This window comes from Melozone crissalis, unplaced genomic scaffold (assembly GCF_028551555.1).
Source record: "Melozone crissalis strain CALT ecotype California unplaced genomic scaffold, PUWL_Pcris_2 ptg000026l_1, whole genome shotgun sequence".
Taxonomy (NCBI): domain Eukaryota; kingdom Metazoa; phylum Chordata; class Aves; order Passeriformes; family Passerellidae; genus Melozone; species Melozone crissalis.
This window is the reverse complement of record NW_026535804.1, coordinates 885,120-905,513: the sequence shown is the minus strand read 5'-3', so window position 1 is coordinate 905,513 and position 20,394 is coordinate 885,120. Positions and strand designations below refer to the sequence as shown.

Genomic DNA, 20,394 nt, shown 5'->3' with positions numbered 1-20,394 from the left:
TCATTCCCAGAGAAGCTAAAACACTCAATTCTCCCATTTGGCCAGAATTTGGGGCCAGCACCCAGCAGTGGCTGTGCCCACCACAGCCCCACCCAGCCTGTCCCAGAGCCACTGTGACCTGGCAGAGGCTCCAGAGCCCTCCCTGCCCCATGTCTCCAGCACGGCCATCTCCACCCAGCCTCCATTGCCAGCAGCTCCCTGGAAGGGCTCAGCTGAGCCTGGCTGCTGGAGCTCACTGAGAATGCAGGGAGCCACCTCCAGCCCTGCCCCAGAGAGGAGCCACCAGCAGCTCCCCAGAGGTGACAGCAAACACCCCAAGCACCCCTGACCTGCCCAGTACCCACACTCCCCTCACCCCAGAGGGGCTGCTGGGCTCCTCCTCGCTGCCAGAGGCTGAGCTGGGCCCTGCAGCAGATCCTTTACCTGTGCCCAGTGCCAGGAGCACCAAGGAGCGCCACAGCGCGAGGGAGCACAGAGAGCGAGCCCAGCCCTCGGCCAGGCTGGAGGCAGGAGAAAGGCAGTGAGTAAGAGCCCAGGGTGACTCACAGACACCCCTACACCAGCCAGCTCAAAACCCAGCTCAGTCCTCAGGGGGAACGGGCTCCTCACCCCGCACCAACCCCAGCATCCCTTCCTGCCTGCTTTGGCACACAACGGGAGGGAATGAGAGATAAAACCCACCCTGATATTGCTGTCACTGTCAAACCACAGAATGCAATCTTCCTGCTGTGCCATGGACCACACAGGAGCCTGAGCCTCCTCCCAGGGCAGTGCTTATGGAAGCACTTCCCGTGGGAAAGGCCTAGCTTCAGCCACCACAACGGAGCAGAAACTTCCCTGCTGTCCCCTCCTTGCCACCCACGCTGAGCACGGTGACAGGGGACAGCTCTGGAGAACACAATCTGACTTTCAGGAGCCCTGTTAAGCATCTTAACACGAAGAAAAACAAGTGCTGAGGTCAAGGCTTTGGAAAATGCTTTGCTTTTTGTGAGGGTGTTGAGCAGCTCCACGTGGCACCACCCCAGGGATGGCCCAGCCCTCTCCATACAGCAGGGACAGCACCTGGGTTTAAGAGCTCCAAGTCCTCAGAGAAACCCACCTGCCCCAAGGTTTTGCCCCATTGTCAGCAGATGCCAAACAATTCCCAGCATCAGGGCTCAGGGCAAGGCTGAACCCATCCCCCCTGAAGGTGTGAGCATCCTAAAGGGTAATTTATAATAATTAATTATTATTAAATATTTATTTTTTAAATTATTAGTTATTATAATGAATTTCTAACAAATTACTTTCTTAAAAACCACTTTTTAAAGTGAGTGAGAGAAGGCCCAGCACACCAAAGCTCAGCTTGGGAAGTATCCCAAGATTATCTGTGAAGCTGTCCTTGCATGGGTGCCAGACCCTTGGGGAATTTTCAGCCAGGATTGCTTGGTTAAGAGGCTTCATTCATCTCTGTGGGACACAAAGGTGAGCAGACAAATTAAATATTTCTGTTAATTAACACCAACCGAGTAAGCATTTACCCTGTGGTGGGAAGTGGGAACCTGCTGACCTACTGGTTTTAGATTTTCCCTTGTCCTGCTTGAGGCAACGAATTTGTAAAAATGAAAAAAAAAATAGTTTTGAAACAGCATGAGAAAGAATTATCAACAAAACCCATCTTTTGCTGCTGAGCTGTGAAGCCACCAGAGGTCACGGGAAAGCCTTGGGGCATCACAGCTCCCTGATGAGGACTTTCCACTCAGCTGGGACCCGCTGGGGTTCCCCACTTGCCTCCACACCCTGGGACCTTTCCAGGGCTTTCCTGGTGCTCAGGATCTGCTCAGGATCTGCTCCATGCCCAACAGCAGACGGTCCCTTGGGAGCCAAGGTGACACCAGCAGCTCTGCAGGGCTGGGACAGGGCACAGAGCTGCCTTTCCAGCAAGGACAATCCCTTCTCTTGGGTTGGGGTCCACCTGAGCCCCATCTCCAACACCCAGGGGACTCTTCTGAGCTCCATCTGCAGTGGTGGAGCCCAGGACCAGGGGGAAGAGCTCAAAGAGCCAAAATGAAGCAGTGGAGAGGATCAGACCCCCTTGCAGGACCCCTCTCACCCCCCAGCAGAGCAATCCCCGGAGCCTGGGGCCTCCACCAGCCCAGGAAAAGGCTCCAAGGGCAGGAGAACGGGGCCAGGTACACACGGGGTGAGCTGAGATCTTGAGATCCCAGAAACATCTCCTCGGACAGAAAGGATCTGCCAAGGACCTGCCCAGGACCTTCCAGAGGGGATCCTACAGCTCCACCGGCACCTGGAAACCCGCAGGTACCCTCGGGCCGGGACAACGCCCTTTCCTGCCCCAATTGTTCTGGGGCTGAGCATCCTGGGCAGGAAATGGGAGAGGAAAAACAAAGCCCTTGGGCCGGGGGAGCAGCTCTGAGCGCACTGCACAAGTTTGGGGACAGTGGCAGCGGGTGCAGGGACACAGACCCCTCCCCTGGGTGGGTGCCAGGACGTGGCTCAGCAGCCAGAGGGGTTTGGGCACCAGGGGAACCAGAACAAGGAGCTCGATGACGCTGAAGGAAGCAGGAGCTTGGGCTGATGCTGCAGAAGGAAAATAATTTGGTCTAAAGCAAAGGGATCCTACCCAGAGCTGTTTTCAAGGTGAGATCCTCAGAAAAGAGGATCATTGACTCCTCTGAGCTCCACCTCAGCTCTCTGCCTCCTTCAGCTCATCCTGCGGGGAAAGAACAGGAGCTCTGGGAGATCCCCACTGCAGAGGAAGGGCTGGACACCGAGCTGGGCCCCAGACACGGAGATGTGCCCCAGACACCGAGCCGGGCCCTGGACACTGAGCCGGGCCCCTGGACACCGAGCCAGGCCCTGGACACCGAGCCGGGCCCTGGACACTGAGCCGGGCCCTGGACACCGAGCCGGGCCCAGCAGTGCAGCTGCACGTGCCTGGTGCCTGCTCCTCCAGTGAAACTGTTTTTCTTAGATTACAGAAGAAAACCTTGGGTTTCAGCTGTTTGCTTGCAGGGTTTTGCTGCCTGCCCTCCACCTCGCAGAGCAGCCACAGATAGAAAGCCGAAGCGAGGGAGGGAGGGAGCAGCTGGAGGAAGCCTTTGTGGGGCACGGGGCAGTGCGGGGAGAAAGCTGCGATTTTCAAGAAAAGCTTCACCTCAGTGTTTGTCAGCGAGCGAGAGCGCTGCATGCAGCAGGAGATGAGGCTGATAAGATGCTCACTCAAACCACAGCAAGGCAGGGTACCAGGGGATCCGGGAGGCAGCTGGGGTGACAAACATCCTCCCAGGGTGCCTGCAGAGGAGGCTGTGCCAGCCAAGGCCCAGCTCAAACAGGGCTGGGGCACAGGCTGCTGTGACACTGAGGGTGAGCACACACAGCAGGGACCTGAGGGACATTCAGTGCTGGGCTGTGAACCCTCACTCCAGCGAGTCCCCACTCCCTGAGCCAACGGAGGCAGAGGCAGCAGAGGAGGAACACAGAGAATCGCTCCCCAAGAGCTCCTGAGGCAGTGATTTCATCTCAAAGCAGAAGATAAAACTCCTGGCATAAGAAGAAAATCTACTTCTGGAATAACGAAAGTGTCTGTGCCTGCAGGATAATGGTACTGAAGGGCAGGAATGACATGGGACATCCCACTGCTCACAGGAGGAAACAAATCCTGAGTTATGAGTGGGAGAGAAATGGTGTTTTGGGAAGAGGAGAGGTACCAGCCTTGGGAGAAAGAACAGGAGCAAGCCTTGCCCACGCCGCCTTTCTGAACTGCAACGCCTCATTTACAGCAGAGATGTGAGAACTGGGGAGCTCTCAGAGAGCCCCAACTGCAGAGCTGCCCCAGAGCCAGAGATCAGCGCTCTCTGTCTCTGAGAGCTGGGCTGCAGGAGAGGCTCCCACCGCGGACCAGGGAAAGCACCTAACGTGCAAAGCGGTTTCGGAGTGCTCCGAGTGTCAAACAGCACTCACAGAACGAGTGTCAAACAGCACTTACAGAACGTGACACAACAGGGGCACAGCAGCACGGGTGTCACACCCAGGGCTGGCTCCCTGCTCCCCCTGTACCAACAGCAGGGTTTTACACCCAGGGCTGGCTGTGTGCTCCCCCTGTACCAGCAGCAGGATTTTACACCCAGGGCTCGCTGCCTGCTCCCCCCTGTGCCAGCAGCATCACCCAGCATCCTGTAACCCCAAGCAACAGCACCCAGCAAGCCCCAAATCCCCAGCAGGGCAGGGCTGACCCTGCTGTGGGACCCGCAGGGAGCAGAGGAGAAGCTCAGGCCCAGGCCCAGCCCCAGCCCACAGAGGCAGCGCTGTGCCCGCTCAGCACCCGCGGTTTCATCGCCGGCCCCTCCCGGCCCCGGGATCGGAGCAGGAAACCCACAGGGGGCTCAGAACAGCCTAAGACGAGTCAGCCCCGTTCAGAGCCCTCCATCCCAGCCCTGGGTGTCGCTGCCAAGGGGTTATTCAATGGGATTTCCCAAATCCCAGCCCCAGGATTACCTGCGTTACAGCACAGCTTAAGGCTGGGCTCGGGAGGTGAAGGATCTGTGAACGCCAAAAAATAAACCCGAGAGTGAAAACAAACAACAACGGCTCCAAAGTGCAACCGCCTTTGTTGGGGAGTTTTGGAGATAAAGGCTCCACTGAAAGAAAGGAAAAAATCCAAAATATCGGGAGCAGGGTCCCAGCACTGCCCTCGGCTTTGGGATGTGCTGTCCCCCAGCTGATGAAGGCACAGAGAGGCTGCTGCAGCATCAGGAGCAGGACTCAGCACTCCCAGGGTGAAACAAGCCCGTGGGGGCTCTCAGCATCACCAACAGCTGCCAAGGGGCACCTCTGCCCCATCCCTCCACTGGAACAGCCCGGGTGATAATGGAGATGTGTGACCTCAAATTCAGGATTGAGCTGTCCCAAGGGTGTGCAACCAAAGCTGCAAACTGAACCACAGGAGGAGCAAAACCAGGGCTGCAAGAGGCTCAGCAAAAAGAACAAAATAATCCAAGAAACTGTTCTGAGGTGAGATAATTCCTCAGTGAATGGAGAGGACGCCAAATAAATCAACCTGCCCAGAGGGTGCACAAGGAGAGACTCAAAGAGTCAGAACAAAACCATGCAACTCATCATTTCAAAACAGTGTTTGCCCTCATCTGCCTGTGATTCAAAAAGCAAAAACTGAGCCAGAAAAAAATGAAACTTCTCACTCCTGACCAACACAGACGTTTTGCTCCACAACCAGTTTAGATTCACACAGCAAAGAGCAAGCCCCCAGGAGGCCAGCCCTCCCTGGGAGCAGTGGGACCCACCCAGGTGTTTCACCTGCCCCCAAGGAGGGTTCCTGTCCTCCTGCAGCATCCCTGAGACATCCCAAACCTGGAGCTCCGGCTGCTCCTGTGTCCCCAGGGCTCCCAGTCCTCAGTTCCACTCCCTGTGGAAACACTGGTGGCTCGCTGGGACCAGGGACAGCTTTAACCCTGTGTGAGGGCAGGTGAAACACCTGGATCAGAGTGGGGAACCCCAGCAAGCCCCGCACATCAGGCAGACTTCCTGCCCTGGGCAGAGACCACAGAGGGGCTGGGGTCTCCTCCCTGAGGTGTTCCAGAGGTGCCTGGACACAGCCCTAGCCCTGAGCTCTGGCCCTGGAGATGAGCCCCTGGGATCCCTTCCAGTCTGGCCCACCCTGGATTCTGGGATCCAGGGCACCTTAAACTCCCTCTGAGCTGCTATAAAATCCATCACCAGAACGATCCCGTGCTTGTCTCAGCTTTTCCACCTTCTCTATTTTAACCGCAGCACTCACAGCTCAGGTCTCACCTGGGCACTGGGGACTGGCTCTGTGAAGTGCCTGGATGAGCTTTTTTAAACATTTCATAATTTTAAAATAGAAACACCCCAGGCTGAGCCGAGGGAGGTCCCTGCCAGCCCAGCGGGGCTCAGGGCACATCCCGACCTCCCACCTCAGCCGCAGCAGCTCATCCCTCTTCTCACTCACCTCCGGGGAGACCGCGCGTTATTTCTGCGCTTTTTAACCTCAAAACGCCGACTCAAAGTAGCTACAAGGTTATTTTACCGGAGCTCAGGCTGGTGGCTGCAGCCGCAGCTCCCGGCAGGGATCAAAGGACACCGGAGCTGATGGGGGTCCAGTCCCAGCCCCCTCGGGAATGCCCGCAGTCTCCAAATTAACACGGAGGCTGTAAAGACACAGCTAATTAGCCGGCCTGGCCCCTGCGCGATTAGGGGCAGCCAATTAGCGGCAATTCGCTGTCCCGGCACTGGATGAACACTCGCTGCTGCTCTGGAGGGCAGCTCCCACGGGGAGAAAGGCAAAGTGCCCTCGGTCCCTGCTCTGGGACACCTCCCGGTATTTGTGCTCTCCTCCCCCGTTCTGGGACACCTCTCCGCTGTTTTGCTCTCCTCCCCAGAGGACAGCTGAAAATATTTTTCTCTGTGTCCCCAAATCTCGTTCCTGGAGCCGCGGCAGCTCTGTCAGCACACCCGGGGGCAGCGCTGGAGCTCCTCCTGTGCCGGGCACTTCGCTCCTTGGCACAAACATCCAACACTGAAACCAGTGACCTGCCCGCGGTGTTGCGGGGCTGAGGAGCTTGGGGGCCATGCTAAGCTCCGTGTTTAGAGTTGTTGGGTTTTTCCCTGCCCCAGCTCCACCTGTGACTGAGCAGCACAGGGAGCGTCCCCCGGGCTCCCCGGGTGTCCCAGTGCCCAACAAGGGGGGACAAGGACCCAGCACGCGTCACCTCCCGGGCTGCTCACCCCTAAAGCAATACAGCACACGCTGCTGCTGTCCAGAGCTCCAAGAGGGTCCCGCAGGTCCATGATCAAAGCCCAGAGTAATGTGAGACCTCTCTGTGCCTCAGTTTCCCCTCCAGCAGGAGCAGCAGAAGTTCCTGCTCAGCAAAGTCCCTCAACTGCAAAGGTGAACCAGAACTTTCTTACATCCTCTCATTTTTATCCCCTACTGCAACCTTCTCAATCCCATTTATAAACCTGGCAGAGCAGAACATGCCAGAAAAGCATTTTTATAATAAAACATCCTAATTCTCCACCGAGGTTATTTCTAACCCACAAGAACCACTTGCCTTAACCAAGACATCCTGCCATGGGCACCCAGCCTCCCATCCTCCAAGTCTGAGCAGCAAAACAATGACACAGAGCCAGAAGTACCCATGCAGCAGCAAATTGCAGAAATAAAGCTGCACACGAGAACACCACATGTTCTCAGCAGCACTGCAAGCAGGAGAGCTGTGGATTCGACCAATGGGACCAGAACTACCCTGGAACTGCTTTGTTTTGTTGTTTTTTGTTTTTTTTTTTTAATCCCAAATTTCTCAGAAACAAAATACAGAACTGCCTTGTCCAGAGCCCTGCTGCTGCAGCAAGCGCTCAGCTCAGTAAATCTAATTAATGAGCCAGGAAAAGTGTCACTCGTTTGCTAACTACTGCACCCAGGGCTGCCAAACAGACAGATAAAGGATTTAGCTGGGGCCCATTCCAGCCAGAGGAGCTGGGAACCTGGCAGGGAGAGCAGGAGATTAGAGGGGGCTGAAAAGAAAAGGAGAGGAGGGGGAAAGGAAAAAACATCCTGCTAGATTAGCACTTTGTAAATGCAGGCATGTAAATCAGCTTAGGTTGGCCATAATGCCACCCTTGTGAGCATCTGGGCACAGCAGCAGGCAGGGCCTGCCCTGAGTGGGGCTCAGGGCCCCAGAGAGCATCTCCATCACAAACAGCAGCTCCATCACAAACAGCAGCTCCCCCAGAAAGCAGCAGCTCCATCACAGAACCAGCAGCTCCCTCAAACACCAGCAGCCCCCTCTCACAACCAGCAGCCCTGCTCTCACCAGCTCTCAAGTTTGCACAGGAAGCCAATTAGGGGAGACCTGGGAACAGAGGAAGATTCAAACTTGCAATTAAAGCTTCAAAGGGCTGGTCATAAGCGTGGCTGTTACAGATGCAGCTGGGGGAGGGAAAATCCCAACAAACTCTTAGAAACACAGAGCTTTAGGATCCCCCCAAGCTGGAAGAGCTGCTCACCCCCAGAACAAGGCATCACCTGGCAAAGAAGGACTCAGCCCTGAGGGGCCCAGGCAGGACCAAGAGATTTGGGGTTAAATCTGCATCAAAGGGGTCCAGCATTTGTCCCTTGCTGCTGCTACTTCACCCCATCCCATCCCAGAGGTGCTCGTGGCTCTGGCCCCAACCCTGGATCTGCTGCTCCCCTGTGCCCCTGGCAGGAGAAAGGGCTGAGAAGAGCTGAGAGGAAAGGAAACTCACCCGAGGTGCCAGGGCCACCCCTGGGGATGTGGGCAGAGCACAGAGAGGCTGCAGCAGCAGCCCTTGTGCCACTCAGGACGGCTCCACTGTGCCCGTGCCCGCTGCCAGCCCTCACTGGCACTTCCCTGTGCTGGCACCTCCTCTCCTTACACACTCCCAGCTTCCCTGCAGCCCCTCCCAGCACCTCTGAGCAGCTGGAGAACACCTGGCAGAGCTGGGGAAGGGCGGGGGCAGGAACACCTGGCTGGGGCTGGGACAGAGCTGGGGGCTGGGGCTGCTCCCCTCACTGGGGATGCTCCTTCCCCCAGGCCCCCAGAGCCCCGGCAGCTGCAGCAGGAGCCCCAGCCCAGCCCAGGCTCAGGCAAGTGCTGCTGTGGGACCCCGGAGCCCACAGGGACAAGGTGACCCCACAGTCACCCACAGCATGTCCCAAAGTGCTGCTGCTCTCCCCCACAGGTCCAACTCCTCCTCCTCACCCCCCTCGGAGTTGTTCCCAGGCTCAGAATCTGGGGTGTGACCTTGGAAAGTCCTTTGTGGCTCTGGAAATGCTCTGGCTCTGGGTGGTTTTGCATAAGCTCCTTTCCCTGGGATGTTTTGCCCTAGTGCTGAGCATGTAGGGCTGGGTAACCAAATGAGGTCAAAGAAATTTCCAGCCAAAAGCCCGGCAGCCTCGGGGAGCGGCCAAGAGCATCCCCAGGAGGGCTCTGCCTCCCCAGCAGCACCAGAGAATCATCCCAAGGTGGGAATATCCCTGTGGAAACCAGCAGCACTGCACAAGATCCAAAACAACCCACGGGTGAGCAGGGACAAGGGATGGTGCCTCCCAAGGGTGGAAAAATGGGAGAAGGGAACTCCTCAGAGCCCTCAAAGCCTGCAGCCCCCCATGCTGGGGTCTCCTGCCATTCCAACACTTCCTAGCTGAGCAGGAAGCCCCGGGCCAGGAGCTGAATCCCAAATCCATCCCCACACAGATCCCAAATCCATCCCCACACAGATCCCCCTCCCCAGCCATGGCTGGACACAGTTTCCAAGGACAACCCACACTTCTGCAATTTCAGAGATCTTCTTACCCCACCTTCCGTGTGCTGCCCCAAAAGGAGAAGTGCTCGGGGCCAGGGGGAAGTTGTGGCGCCCTTTCCTATCCTGGAGAGGATTTCAGGCTCCTGCCACATCCGAGGGGCAGCTCTGGCCACACTGCAGGGCTGGCAGTGCACAGGGCCCCACTCTGGGGCGAGCAGTTCCAGGAACATCAACAGTCCAGAGCAAGAAAACCCAGAAATAAAGCCCAGACACAAATGATGGGGCAGAAATGACCAGGCTGCCCCTGAAATAAAGCCCAGACATAAATGGTGGGGCAGAAACGACCAGGCTGCCCCTGAAATAAAGCCCAGACAAAAATGGTGGGGCAGAAATGACCAGGCTGCCCCTGGCACTCACCAGATACCCCAGCAGGGCACGTGGGCATGGAGGGCTGGGCACGGAGGGGCAGGAAAGCAGCTCCAGAGCCAAGCCAGGATTTGGGCTCCCCTAAGAGATGGCACAGGTGGGCAAACTGGGCAGTTCTGGGCCTTCCCCTCTGGTTTGAGGGGTCAGTTCCCCCCAGGCAGCAGCAGCAGAGCCAAGAGAGCCCCTCTTCCCTCCCTCCCTGTGTGTGCCCACACGGGCTGAAAGAGCAGCTCCATCCTCAGCTGCTGCCAGATCCAAGGAAAGGCTCTTCCCACCATCATCCCCAGAGCCTGCTCCCCTTGTTCAGCACAGGGCTCTGCTCTCCACTCTGAGCAGACTCAGCCATCACTCCTGCCCTGCTCTCCACTCTGAAGGGGACTCGGCCATCACTCCTGTCCCTGCAGCCACCAAACCTGGATTTCTGGTGGAAATTCCACGATGGAAATTCCATCCCCGTGTGGAGGGAAAGGTCTCCTGCATCCCTTCCCCAGGGGGTCAGGTCCCGTTAGCAGATTTCTCCAGCACACCCAGAAGTGGCTCAGGCCCCATTCACTCTTTACAAGTTCCTTCTGGAACTATTCACAAGTTCCTTCCGTAGCTCATCCCCAGAGAGGCACCCGAGGTGATTTCAGAGGGACTGAAATTACAGAACACTAATTAGCAGGGAGAGCGTCCCAGCAGCCACAGGGTCAGAACACAACACCCAGAATTCACACCTCGTTGGGAGTTACTGGGGGAGCAGCACACAAGATCTGCCACTGCAAGGGCTCCCATCCCCCTGAACAAGGGGGAAAATCGACTTTCTCAGAGGGACCAGGTCCTCAGGGCTTGCAGAGGAGTGCGTTCAGCAGGAAAACCCAGTTCCCCTCAAAAACTCCCAGAGCACAGCTGCTCAGAGGGAGAAACCGCTGGGGGATTGAAGTCCTCACTCAGCACCAGCTAAAGAAGGGAACTGCCACTGCTGCCCCACAGAATATTGATCTCCACAGGGATGCAGCTGAATGTGGCTGCCCAGGTGCTCCCTGAGAGTTCATTCATGGCACGGCTGGGGCTGGCAGGGACCCTGTCCAGCCTGAAATCCTTGTGAACTTCTGCGCAGCCAACACTGCTGGTGTCCTGTTCCTCACAGCACCAGAAGCTCCAGGGTTATCATCCCGAGCCCCCAAAAATGATGGAGTCCAAGCAAGAAGAAAACCAATAAACCATGCAGTGACTTTGGAGCGCCCCATCATCTCTGTGCTCTGCTGTGGAGCCCCGTGGGGACTCTGGGTCTGTCCAGGAACAGGAGCCATTGCCTCCAACAGCCAGCCTGGATGGGGATGGAGAGACCACCCAGGACATCACCAACAACCAGCCTGGATGGGGATGGAGAGGCCACCCAGGACATCACCAGCCCCAGCCTGGATGGGGATGGAGAGGCCACCCAGATCATCACCATTCCCAGCCTGGATGGGGACGAAGAGACCACTCAGATCATCACCATTCCCAGCCTGGATGGGGATGGAGAGGCCCCCAGGACATCACCAACAACCAGCCTGGATGGGGATGAAGAGACCACCCAGGACATCACCAGCCCCAGCCTGGATGGGGATGAAGAGACCACCCAGGACATCAACAACCAGCCTGGATGGGGATGGAGAGGCCCCCACGACATCACCAGCCCATCCCCACCCCTGCCCCCAAACTGGGCTCTGGGAGTTTGGCAGAACTCAGCCAGCTCTGTTCTACTCCTCAAAAACCCCAAGGCCAACAGAAATGACACAGATCTGATGTGAGTAAGAGCTGCCCAGTTTTATAGCTCGGTTTTCAGAGAGGAAATGCTCTTGTTCCTGGCAGCAATTCTGAAAACCCCTGGCCACATGATGCAAGAGTTAATTTTAGCCTCTACCAGTCATTGTCAGCTCAGGGGAGGCTGAAGTTCCACCCCACATCACCAGCAGTTCTGCTCCAGGTGAGATCCCAGGAGTGAGCCTGGGGACAGCCTGGAGTGGGCACAGCCTGACAGGAGCTGGGGGTCCCCAGCAGGGTGGGATGGGAGCCCCAGGGCTCCTCTCCAGGGCAAGTGGGAGCTCAGCACAGGAGTTCCTCTGTGTCACAGGGGGAAAGACAGAAAATCCAGCAAGTGCATCATTCAGAGAGGGAAAAAGGTGTTTCCCAAAGTGCAACAGCAGCATCAGCCTGAGCTGTTTGTGCTGAGGAGGAGCTGAAGGACTCAGCAGAGGCCAGTGACCCCTCCCAGCACTCCAGGGACAGGCACAAGGGCAATCCCTGCTGGGGGGGGTCTGTGCCCACTCATGGGGCAGAGCTGGTGAAACCCTGTGTGTGTCCAGGCTCAGCCGGAGACCCCCCCAAAAGCCTGTGGGACACCTGGGGTCCATGGCCACACAGAGCAGGCACTGAGCTCCTCCCATGAGCCCCTGAAGGTGCCCCAAGGAAGGGTCTGGATCAGGAGGGTGCCAGCACAGCCCCATGTCCCACATCCCCACAGCAGCTGCCCCACACAGGGCCCTTCTGTGGCCACCCCTGGGAAAATCCCTTCTCACTGTGCAAGGCCACGTGTGGGTGGCACTGTCACCTCCAGAGCACAGGGAAACACCAGAGCTGCCACACCAGGAGAGCTGCTCCTCACCATCCTGCATTCCCCTGAGCCATCCCTGCCCCTCCAAACCCTTCCCAGGGTTCCTGTCCCATTCTGTGTCCCTGAGCCTGCCCTGCCCCTCCAAACCCTTCCCACGGTTCCTGTGCCCACAAATGTCCTGTGGCTCCTCACTCTGCCCCCCTGGGTCACAGGACAGGGCAGGGTTGGGTCTGGTGGGTTTTTTCTATAGAATAAACATCTCCCAGCCTGGACGGGGTAGGGACAATCCCAGGGACAGGGTTGGGTCTGGTGGGTTTTTCTATAGAATAAACATCTCCCAGCCTGGATGGGGCCAGGGACCCTCCCAGGTGGCACAGGGGTCCCTCCCAGAGGGGACCCCAATCCCTGCCCGCTGCCTGCCCCTGGCAGCTCCCTCCTGTGCAGGAGCTGATCCCAATTCCTCCTGGCTGTTTGGAAAAACAAGTTTACACGTGAGCTTTCAATTGGCGCTGGCTCTGCTGAACTCCTCCAGCTGTGACACAAAGTGAGAGACAAACCTACAAACAAGCAGCGTGACCATTTCTGAGGGCTTTTTGTGAGCTCTAATGCCAAACCCACTAAACAGATTAACTTCCAGCACAAACAAGCAAGTAAATCTTTCCCCCAAGGCCTGTGTATCCAAAGGAAGCTTTAGAAGCTGCTTCCTGCCATTGTGGAGGCCCTGCTGGGAACCCAGGAGCCTTTTCAGTCCCTGGCTTGGTTGCCCAAACCCTGCGGATTGCTCCCAGCACCGCTGGCTGCAGCACAGCGAGGACAGACAGTGACAGGGATGTTTCTGTGCCCATTGCCCTCGTGCCAGGGGTAAGAGGGGCTGGATGTCACAGATGGTGACAGGGACATTTCTGTCCCCATTGCCCTCAGGCAGGGCAGGCAGGGCTGGAAGTTACAGATGATGGCAGGGACGTTGTCCCCATCACCCTTGGGCCAGGGGGGCTGGATGTCACAGATCTTGGCAGGGGGTTTTTGTGCCCATCACTCTCAGGACAGAGGCAAGCAGGGCTGAAGTCACAGACCTGCCAGGCAGGTGTGAGCCCCACCTGGGGGGGGTACAGCCACAGCTCCCCTGTGCCAGCAAGGGCAAGGAAGGAAGGAAGGAAGGAGATCTCCAAAGGGGTGACAGCCCAAGGACACGGGCACCCATCCAGCAGCGGCCAAGGCCAGCAAGCTTCACCCCCTGAGCATCCTCAAACAGCCAGGGCAGCATCCACCCCTCCTTGGGATGGAGAGCAACAAACCCAGAGCCTGAGACATTTCCAAAGCCATGTTCACCCTGGGAGGCTGCAGGCTCAGCCCTGGAGGCCATTCCCGTGTCCCAGAGGTGCAGGGGACAGCACACAAAGGGAAGGTGCTGGCACTGGGGACATTGAGGCAGCCCCACCACAGTGACCCAGCTCCAAGCCAAAAATCCATGGAGAGCACGAGGCAAGAGGTGCCCCGTTCTCCACACAAAGAACCCGTCCATAACTCTCTGTCCCCTCTCCCCAGCTCAGGGACTGATCTGGAGGTGACACCACAGCCACAGGTGACACCAAGAGCAGCCCAGCCCTGAAGAGCCTCCAGCCAGGCTGGCACAGCCCTGACCTCAGAGCAAGCTCCCAAATCCCCGAGGCACCCACCACAGGAGCAGGGAGCTCAGCACAGGAACTTCCAGCCCCAGATCCTCCCAGGATGGGCTGGGGCTTCCTGGCCCAGGGGCTTTTCTCCAAAAGGGGCAGAAAAAGGGCACCTTCATCCCAGCCCTGCTGCTGAGGGATGAGCAGGCCCTCATCCCAGCCCTGCTCCATCCCAGCCCTGCTTCATCCCTCCTGGGAGCAGCCCCTTCATCCCAGCCCTGCTCCTGGAGCTCAGCTGACACTGACTGTGGACACCCCATCTCCAAAGGCTGCTCCTTAATCCTAAAGCAGCATCCTCATGGCGATCCCTGCTTGGAGCCCACCTGGAGCAGGTGGGATGGGGTTAACTCTCACCTGGAGCAGGTGGGACCATGTTTAACTCTCACCTGGGGCAGGTGGGATGAGTTTAACTCTCACCTGGGGCAGGTGGGATGGGGTTTAATGCTCATGTTTAATGCTCACCTGGAGCAGGTCCAACCGTGTTTAATGCTCACCTGGGGCAGGTGGGATGGGGTTAACTCTCACCTGGAGCAGGTGGAATCTTGTTTAACCCTCAATATCCTCCATCACTTCTAAACCAGCACCGGGATCTGGCAGCTCAGGACCAGGGGGTTCCCAGGCTTTGGGCCATAAAAGTGGAGTTTGGGTTTGCAGCCATTCCTCCACACCCTGGAATTCCCTAAGGGAACAGCCCCTGGCATGGAGACCAGACCAGCCTGGGGACAATTCCCAGTTAATGAGCAGCCCTCGGGGAACACTGACCTTGATGGCTTTGATTGCAAGCCAGCTAATTGATCCAGGGAGGCCTCAGGCAGGAAGGATCCCCATAGCTGCATGAGGAGCAGCAGGGATCTCCCACAGCTGGATGAGGAGCAGCAGGGATCTCTCCCCCAGCTGCATGAGGAGCAGCAGGGATCTCCCACAGCCTGGAATTCCCTCATTCCCACTGCAAAGCCCCCACACCTGAGAGATGCTGTGAGTCCCCTGGGCAGCTGCATGCCGTGTGTACCCATTTAGGAGCTCTATCAACACAAAGACACCGAGAATGAAGAAACATTGGCGGGGTTTCACATGCACAGACTGCCAGAAACAATGAGAAAAGGGAAATGCCACCTGAAAGGATGGGAGCTTGTTTGCCGAGAAGCCTCTGGGCTGAGGGTTTAAATAGAGCAGAGCACGGGGGAAGCAGCTGAAAGGGGAAGCGTTTCATCCTAATTTGAGACAACAAAGAATAGGCCTTTGTGGAAGGGATGAAAACACTTCTGCAGGCCCGGAGCAAGGCGCCTTTCCCAAAGTGTGCAGCAGCAGCCGTGCCCCATCTGCACAGCCCCGCCTGGAACGGGCAAACACGGCAGGGAAAGCACCCGGAGCAGCCACACAAACCCTGCAGAGAGCTCACAGCCGTGGCAAATCCCTCCCTCGGCAGCGCTGGGGCAGTCACAGGGTCGGGCTGAGCCGAGCCCTTCCTGCTCAGACGCAGCAGCTGCCAGCGGCGTGACCGGGACCGTGTCCTCTGTCCCCTGGCACCCCGCACATGGGCTGCTCCTGCCAGCTCTGCTCATTCTGCTTCAACCCACCCCAAAAACAGCGTGCCCGTGTCCTCTGTCCTGGCACCCCTCACACGGGCTGTTTGTGCCAGCTCTGCTCATTCTGCTTCAACCTGCCCTAAAATGAGCACCTGCAGAGGGACCGTGCCCGTGTCCTCTGTGCTGACACCCCTCGCATGGGCTGCTCTTGCCAGCTCTGCTCACTTCTGCTTCAGCCACCCCAAAAACAGCTCCTGCAGCGTTTTGGGGGCACCCAAGCTGCTCCCAGCCCAAGCACTGCGGGGATTTTGAGCAATGAAACAGGGCATTCGAAGGGGAGCCAAGGCCCAGCCCCACCTCCGGTACAAGTACAGAGAGATCCCCTGCGGGACCCAGTCCTTGACAGTTGTCACCGAGAATTGTCACCGATCACTGTCCCAGCGCCACGGCAGTGCCCCACGCAGCCAGGGAGCGCTCTCCTATCCCCTCCTCGCCCTGCCAGCGGCTCCCATCTGCCGGGCAGAGCCACCTGCGGCCCTTCCCCAGCTGGCACAGGTGGGGAGGCAGCCCTGGGCACCCCGAGGGCTCCAGCCCCGTTCCGGGAAGGAGCAGCCCAGGTGGGAGCGCTCAGCCACAGCTGCCCGGGCAGGTCCGGCCTCCAGGCTCGGCTTTACCAATGCAGAGACTGAGTCTGGGTGAGCTCTCAGCGCTGCAGGTTCAACGCAGCTGAAGTGAAACCAGCCCACCCGCGGGCTGCAAACCCTGCCAGGCTCCCGGAGCATCGCTGCGCTGCGGCATCCCGGCCCCAGCTCCCATCCAGCCGCACATCCCTGCTGGCCCTTCCCGCTGTGCCAGCCGCCGGGAGCCCAGCAGCCACAAGCTGAAGCTGCTTTATTTTTCTTTTTTCTTTCCTTTTTTTTTTTTTCCCCCAGTGGCAGAGCTTGAAATCAGAGATGAACAAGCCTGAAGGAGCTCCCGCCTGGCCCCTCATGTATTCCAGATGCACATGCTCCAATCGCCGCTTGCCAAACAGGATACGAGGCGCAAGGAAATAAAGCATTTTATCTTCAAGCTTTTCCAAGAGGGTATTAGAAACAATGGGGAGGAAATACAAAATTAACACTAGAGAAGAGCAATTGGCAGTGCCCTCGCGAGGCTGTTCTTCATCACAAGGCTGCCTATTCAGCGGCTTTCATTAGGAAAATCACATCGCAGAGCCATTCCCAATAGTGTCCCTATTTCCTAATTAGGCTTCGCCAAAGAGCTGCATCTCTCAGTTCCCGCCCGGCGCACAATCACAACAATTACCATTTCATTGCACCCGGCCGCCGAAAACACCGCAATTAAAGCATCTGAGGAGTCACACGGGCGCGTCAGCAGCGAGACAAGTTCTCACGTCGTGCTAATTGGCGGCCAGAGAGGGATCAGCAGGACGGGAACGGCGGGGTTCGGTCTCCGTGCTGGGAAAGGCGCTCGGGAGCTGCGGCCGCTCCCCCCGGGAGCCGCGGACGGGGCTCGGTGCCAGCGAGGAGCGCTGGGGACGGCTCCTGTCCCCCTCCGGGCTGCGGCACCGGGAAAGGCTGTACGGACCCCCGGGAATGTCCTTGGGTCACAGCCCGTCACCAAAGGGCCCTGACCCAGCCCCGGGTGAGGCAGCCCTGGGTGGGGTGCAGGTGTCACCTGGAGCGCCCCGCGATGGCTTTGGGTGGGTGGGACCTGTACTCACACCGGATATGAGGGACGGGACAGGGATGGGGAGTCCTGAGCCTCGGAGGGAAGGGGTGCAAAGGAAAGAGGAGGGAAAGAGCTGCAGGGCCTGGATTGCACCCACAGCTCCCATTTCCTCCAGGCAGCGACATTTCCAGCCCGAAGCAGCAAAGCACAGAGCTGCAATGTGGGCAGCAGGGCGATGCCCAGGGAGCTGGGGGGCAGTTTCCGTATAAACCTCATCCTCCCTCCCCATCCCCTCACCTGGAAGCTCAAACCGCTGCTAGGAGCAGAGCTCGGACACAAAAGGAGCCTCTCGCTGCTCACAAGAACCTGGGGCACTCACCTGAGTGACACCCTCAGGCACAGTTCTCCCCTTGCAGAATAAAAATGCAAAACTGGGCAGCCCGACTGCTCAGCGGGCACCCAAGAAAGAGAAGTGGAAACTGCTCCAGGGTGAGCAGCAGCATGGCAGGGTCCCCACGCCGAGCTGGGCTGTCCCTGGTGCCCAGCAGAGGCAGAGCAGTGACGCTGGCAGCCCTCAGCCCCGCGGCTGCTGCAGCACGGGCAGCTCGCCCTGCCAGAGCAGCTCATCCCGCTGGAGCAGCCGCTGCTCCTCTGTGCCAGCACTTCCCACTGCTCTCAGTTCTTCCTTCTCAGTGCTAAACCCACATCTTCATTTCCACATTCAGCGAGAGGGCACTCGGGGCCACTCCTGGTTGGTTTCTGTCCCAGCTGGATGCCCTGATCTCCATGGAGGAGGGAGAAGCCAGCGGCACCATCCCACAGCCCGAGGTGTGGGGCTGCCCCTCACCCAGCCGAGGCACAGCAAACTGCACTTTCTCCCTCTGAAGGGGCACCTCGAACACATCTCCTGCCCTTTCCTCTGCCCTGAGCGGCTGCAGAGCTGCGGGAGCCGGACGGGGGTGCCCACACAGGGCCGGGAAAGGCAGAGCACTGAGCTCACATCCCAGCCCCTGCCACAGCACACCTGGAAAGCTGCAGAGCACCCTCAGCATCACCTGAGCCCTCCAGCCTCACACAGTCACCGTGACTGAGGGGCAGAACCACTGCCACCACCACAGCCAGGCTCTGCCTCTTTATCTTCTCACCTTTCTATGTTTGAGCTCTAATCTGAGCAGCGCCCAGAGCTCCAAACCGCTTTGCAACCAGGTTTCGGAAACACTTCACAACTCCATCCGTGCGTGTGCTTTGAACAAGAGAAAAACCCAAACACCAAATCAAGAAACCTTTCTGAGAGCAGGAAATCAAAGCCTTGACATCCTGCATAATCCCTGGAGTTTGCAGCGGACCGAGATTTAGAAAACTGACCTGAATGGGAGAACAGAGCAAATTGCAGCTGTGCAGCAGCAGGGCAGCAGCAGGAGCAGCCCCAGCCCGCAGCTGCCTGAGCAGTTTCGCTGCCCCGGGAGCAGCACGGCCCGAAACCAGCCCTGAGCACAGCACACGGTGCTGGGGACAGCAGCCAGCTTGTCACAAACATCAAAACAAAGCGCTGAAAGCTCTTTTCTCCCGCTTTCGTTAGTGATTTGAATCAGCGGAGCCTTTTTCTCCCTCAGGGCTCACACCTCCCAAGCAGCTCTGAGGGAGCTGGGCCGGGCACTGCCCGGGTGGCACTGGGAGGCCACAGGAGCAGCACCTGATGGGAGGGAGATGCTCTGGGCAGACACAGCGAGCAGCACGGGCTGCTTGAGAGGCAGCGCGGGCACGGCCCGGGGCTGGCGCGTCTCCAGCCCCCGGTGCTGGAGGGCGACGCTGCTGAGCTGCTCACATCCCAAACCACATCCTGTTGCCAAAGCAGCGCCTTCCCGGGGCTGCTCCTCAGCCCCCCGGGCAGCCCGAACCCGGCTGAGGGAGCGGCCGGTGACCTTTGGGTCCCTTCAGGGAGGGCTCCTGTGCAGTGCCCGGGTGAGTCACCGCCTGCAGCCCTGCCAAAGCCCCGGAGGGGAGCGGAGAGCCCCCGGCATTTCCCGGGGACCCCGCCGCGGCACGGGGGTCCCCTGGGGCGGGCAGGGCCCCACACCTGGCCCCGAGCGGTAGCTCCGTGGGGCCACGCGGAGGAAAACAAACACAGAGTCCCGAAATGAGTCACAGCAGCCGGGCCGTCCCCACCCGGGCTGACACCGGCTCCTCCTGGTCAGGTACGGGCTGCAGGGGCACCCTCCAAGGTGCCAGAGAAACCCCAGCCCTGGCAGTGACACCCCGCTGGGGGGTTTGAGAAGTGCCCCCAGTTACACACGAGCCCCGCACGCCGCCGCTTTCTGTCCCGCTCCTGTCCCCCCATTTACAGCGAGCCCCCGCCAGCGACACTGCCCTCTCCGGGCACGGCCGTGCCCAGCGCACCAAGCCCCAAGCCGCGGCTTCCACGGACACCCGGGAACACAAGAGAGCCCTTCCTCCACGTACACGGGGTGCACGGTCCCCCCGCCCCGGTCACAGGAACACCCGGGCTCGGTGCGTGCACGGTCACCCTGTCCCGGTCACGGGGACACCCCTGGCTCGGTTCATGCACGGTCCCCCCGCCCCGGTTCTCCCCCCGGCTCTCTCACCTGCGGGGCGGCTGCCGCCGGGGCTCCGTGCCCATCCTCGCCGGCCCCGCCGGGCTCCGCTCCGCGCCGGGCGGCACCGGCGGCACCGGGGCGGGCGGGGCTGGCGGCGGGCCCGCCCCGTACATGTGCGCGCCCGCCCCGCCCCGGCCCTGCCCCGGCACCTGCCCCCCGCCCCCCGCTTCCTCCGCCCGCCCAGCCCTCCGTGCTTCCCTCCCTCCATCCATCCATCCATCCATCCATCCATCCATCCATCCATCCATCCATCCATCCAGCCAGCCAGCCAGCCAGCCAGCCAGCCACCCCTCTGCTCCTGCCTCCCTGCCTGCACCCTGCCCTTCACCCAGCCAGTCATCCATGGATACCCTCTTCCATCCATGGATCCCCTCTTCTGTCCATCCATGGATCCCCTCGTCCATCCATCCATGGACCCATCTATTGTGGTACCATCACCACTTTCCCTTCCACCCTTCACTCTTCCCTTCATCCACCCCTCCTTCTGTCCCTTGCTCCTGCCATTCTGCCCCTGATCCCTCTGTGCATCCACCCACCATCCTGCTATCCATCCATCCATCCTTTCTTCCATCAATCTCTCCCTCTTTCCATCCATCCAT

The 20,394-nt window shown here is 58.9% G+C and overlaps 1 protein-coding gene across 1 annotated transcript in view; it reads right to left on the bottom strand.

The window, feature by feature from the left end:
• The window catches only part of PIK3R5 (phosphoinositide-3-kinase regulatory subunit 5), a 39,543-nt gene extending 19,703 nt beyond the window's left edge, over positions 1–19,840 (bottom strand). The window contains exon 1 of the mRNA XM_054278824.1: positions 19,784–19,840. The gene's annotated coding sequence lies outside the window, so the exon portion shown is untranslated. The remainder of the gene's footprint in view (positions 1–19,783) is intronic.
• Between the last annotated feature and the right edge of the window lie 554 nt (positions 19,841–20,394).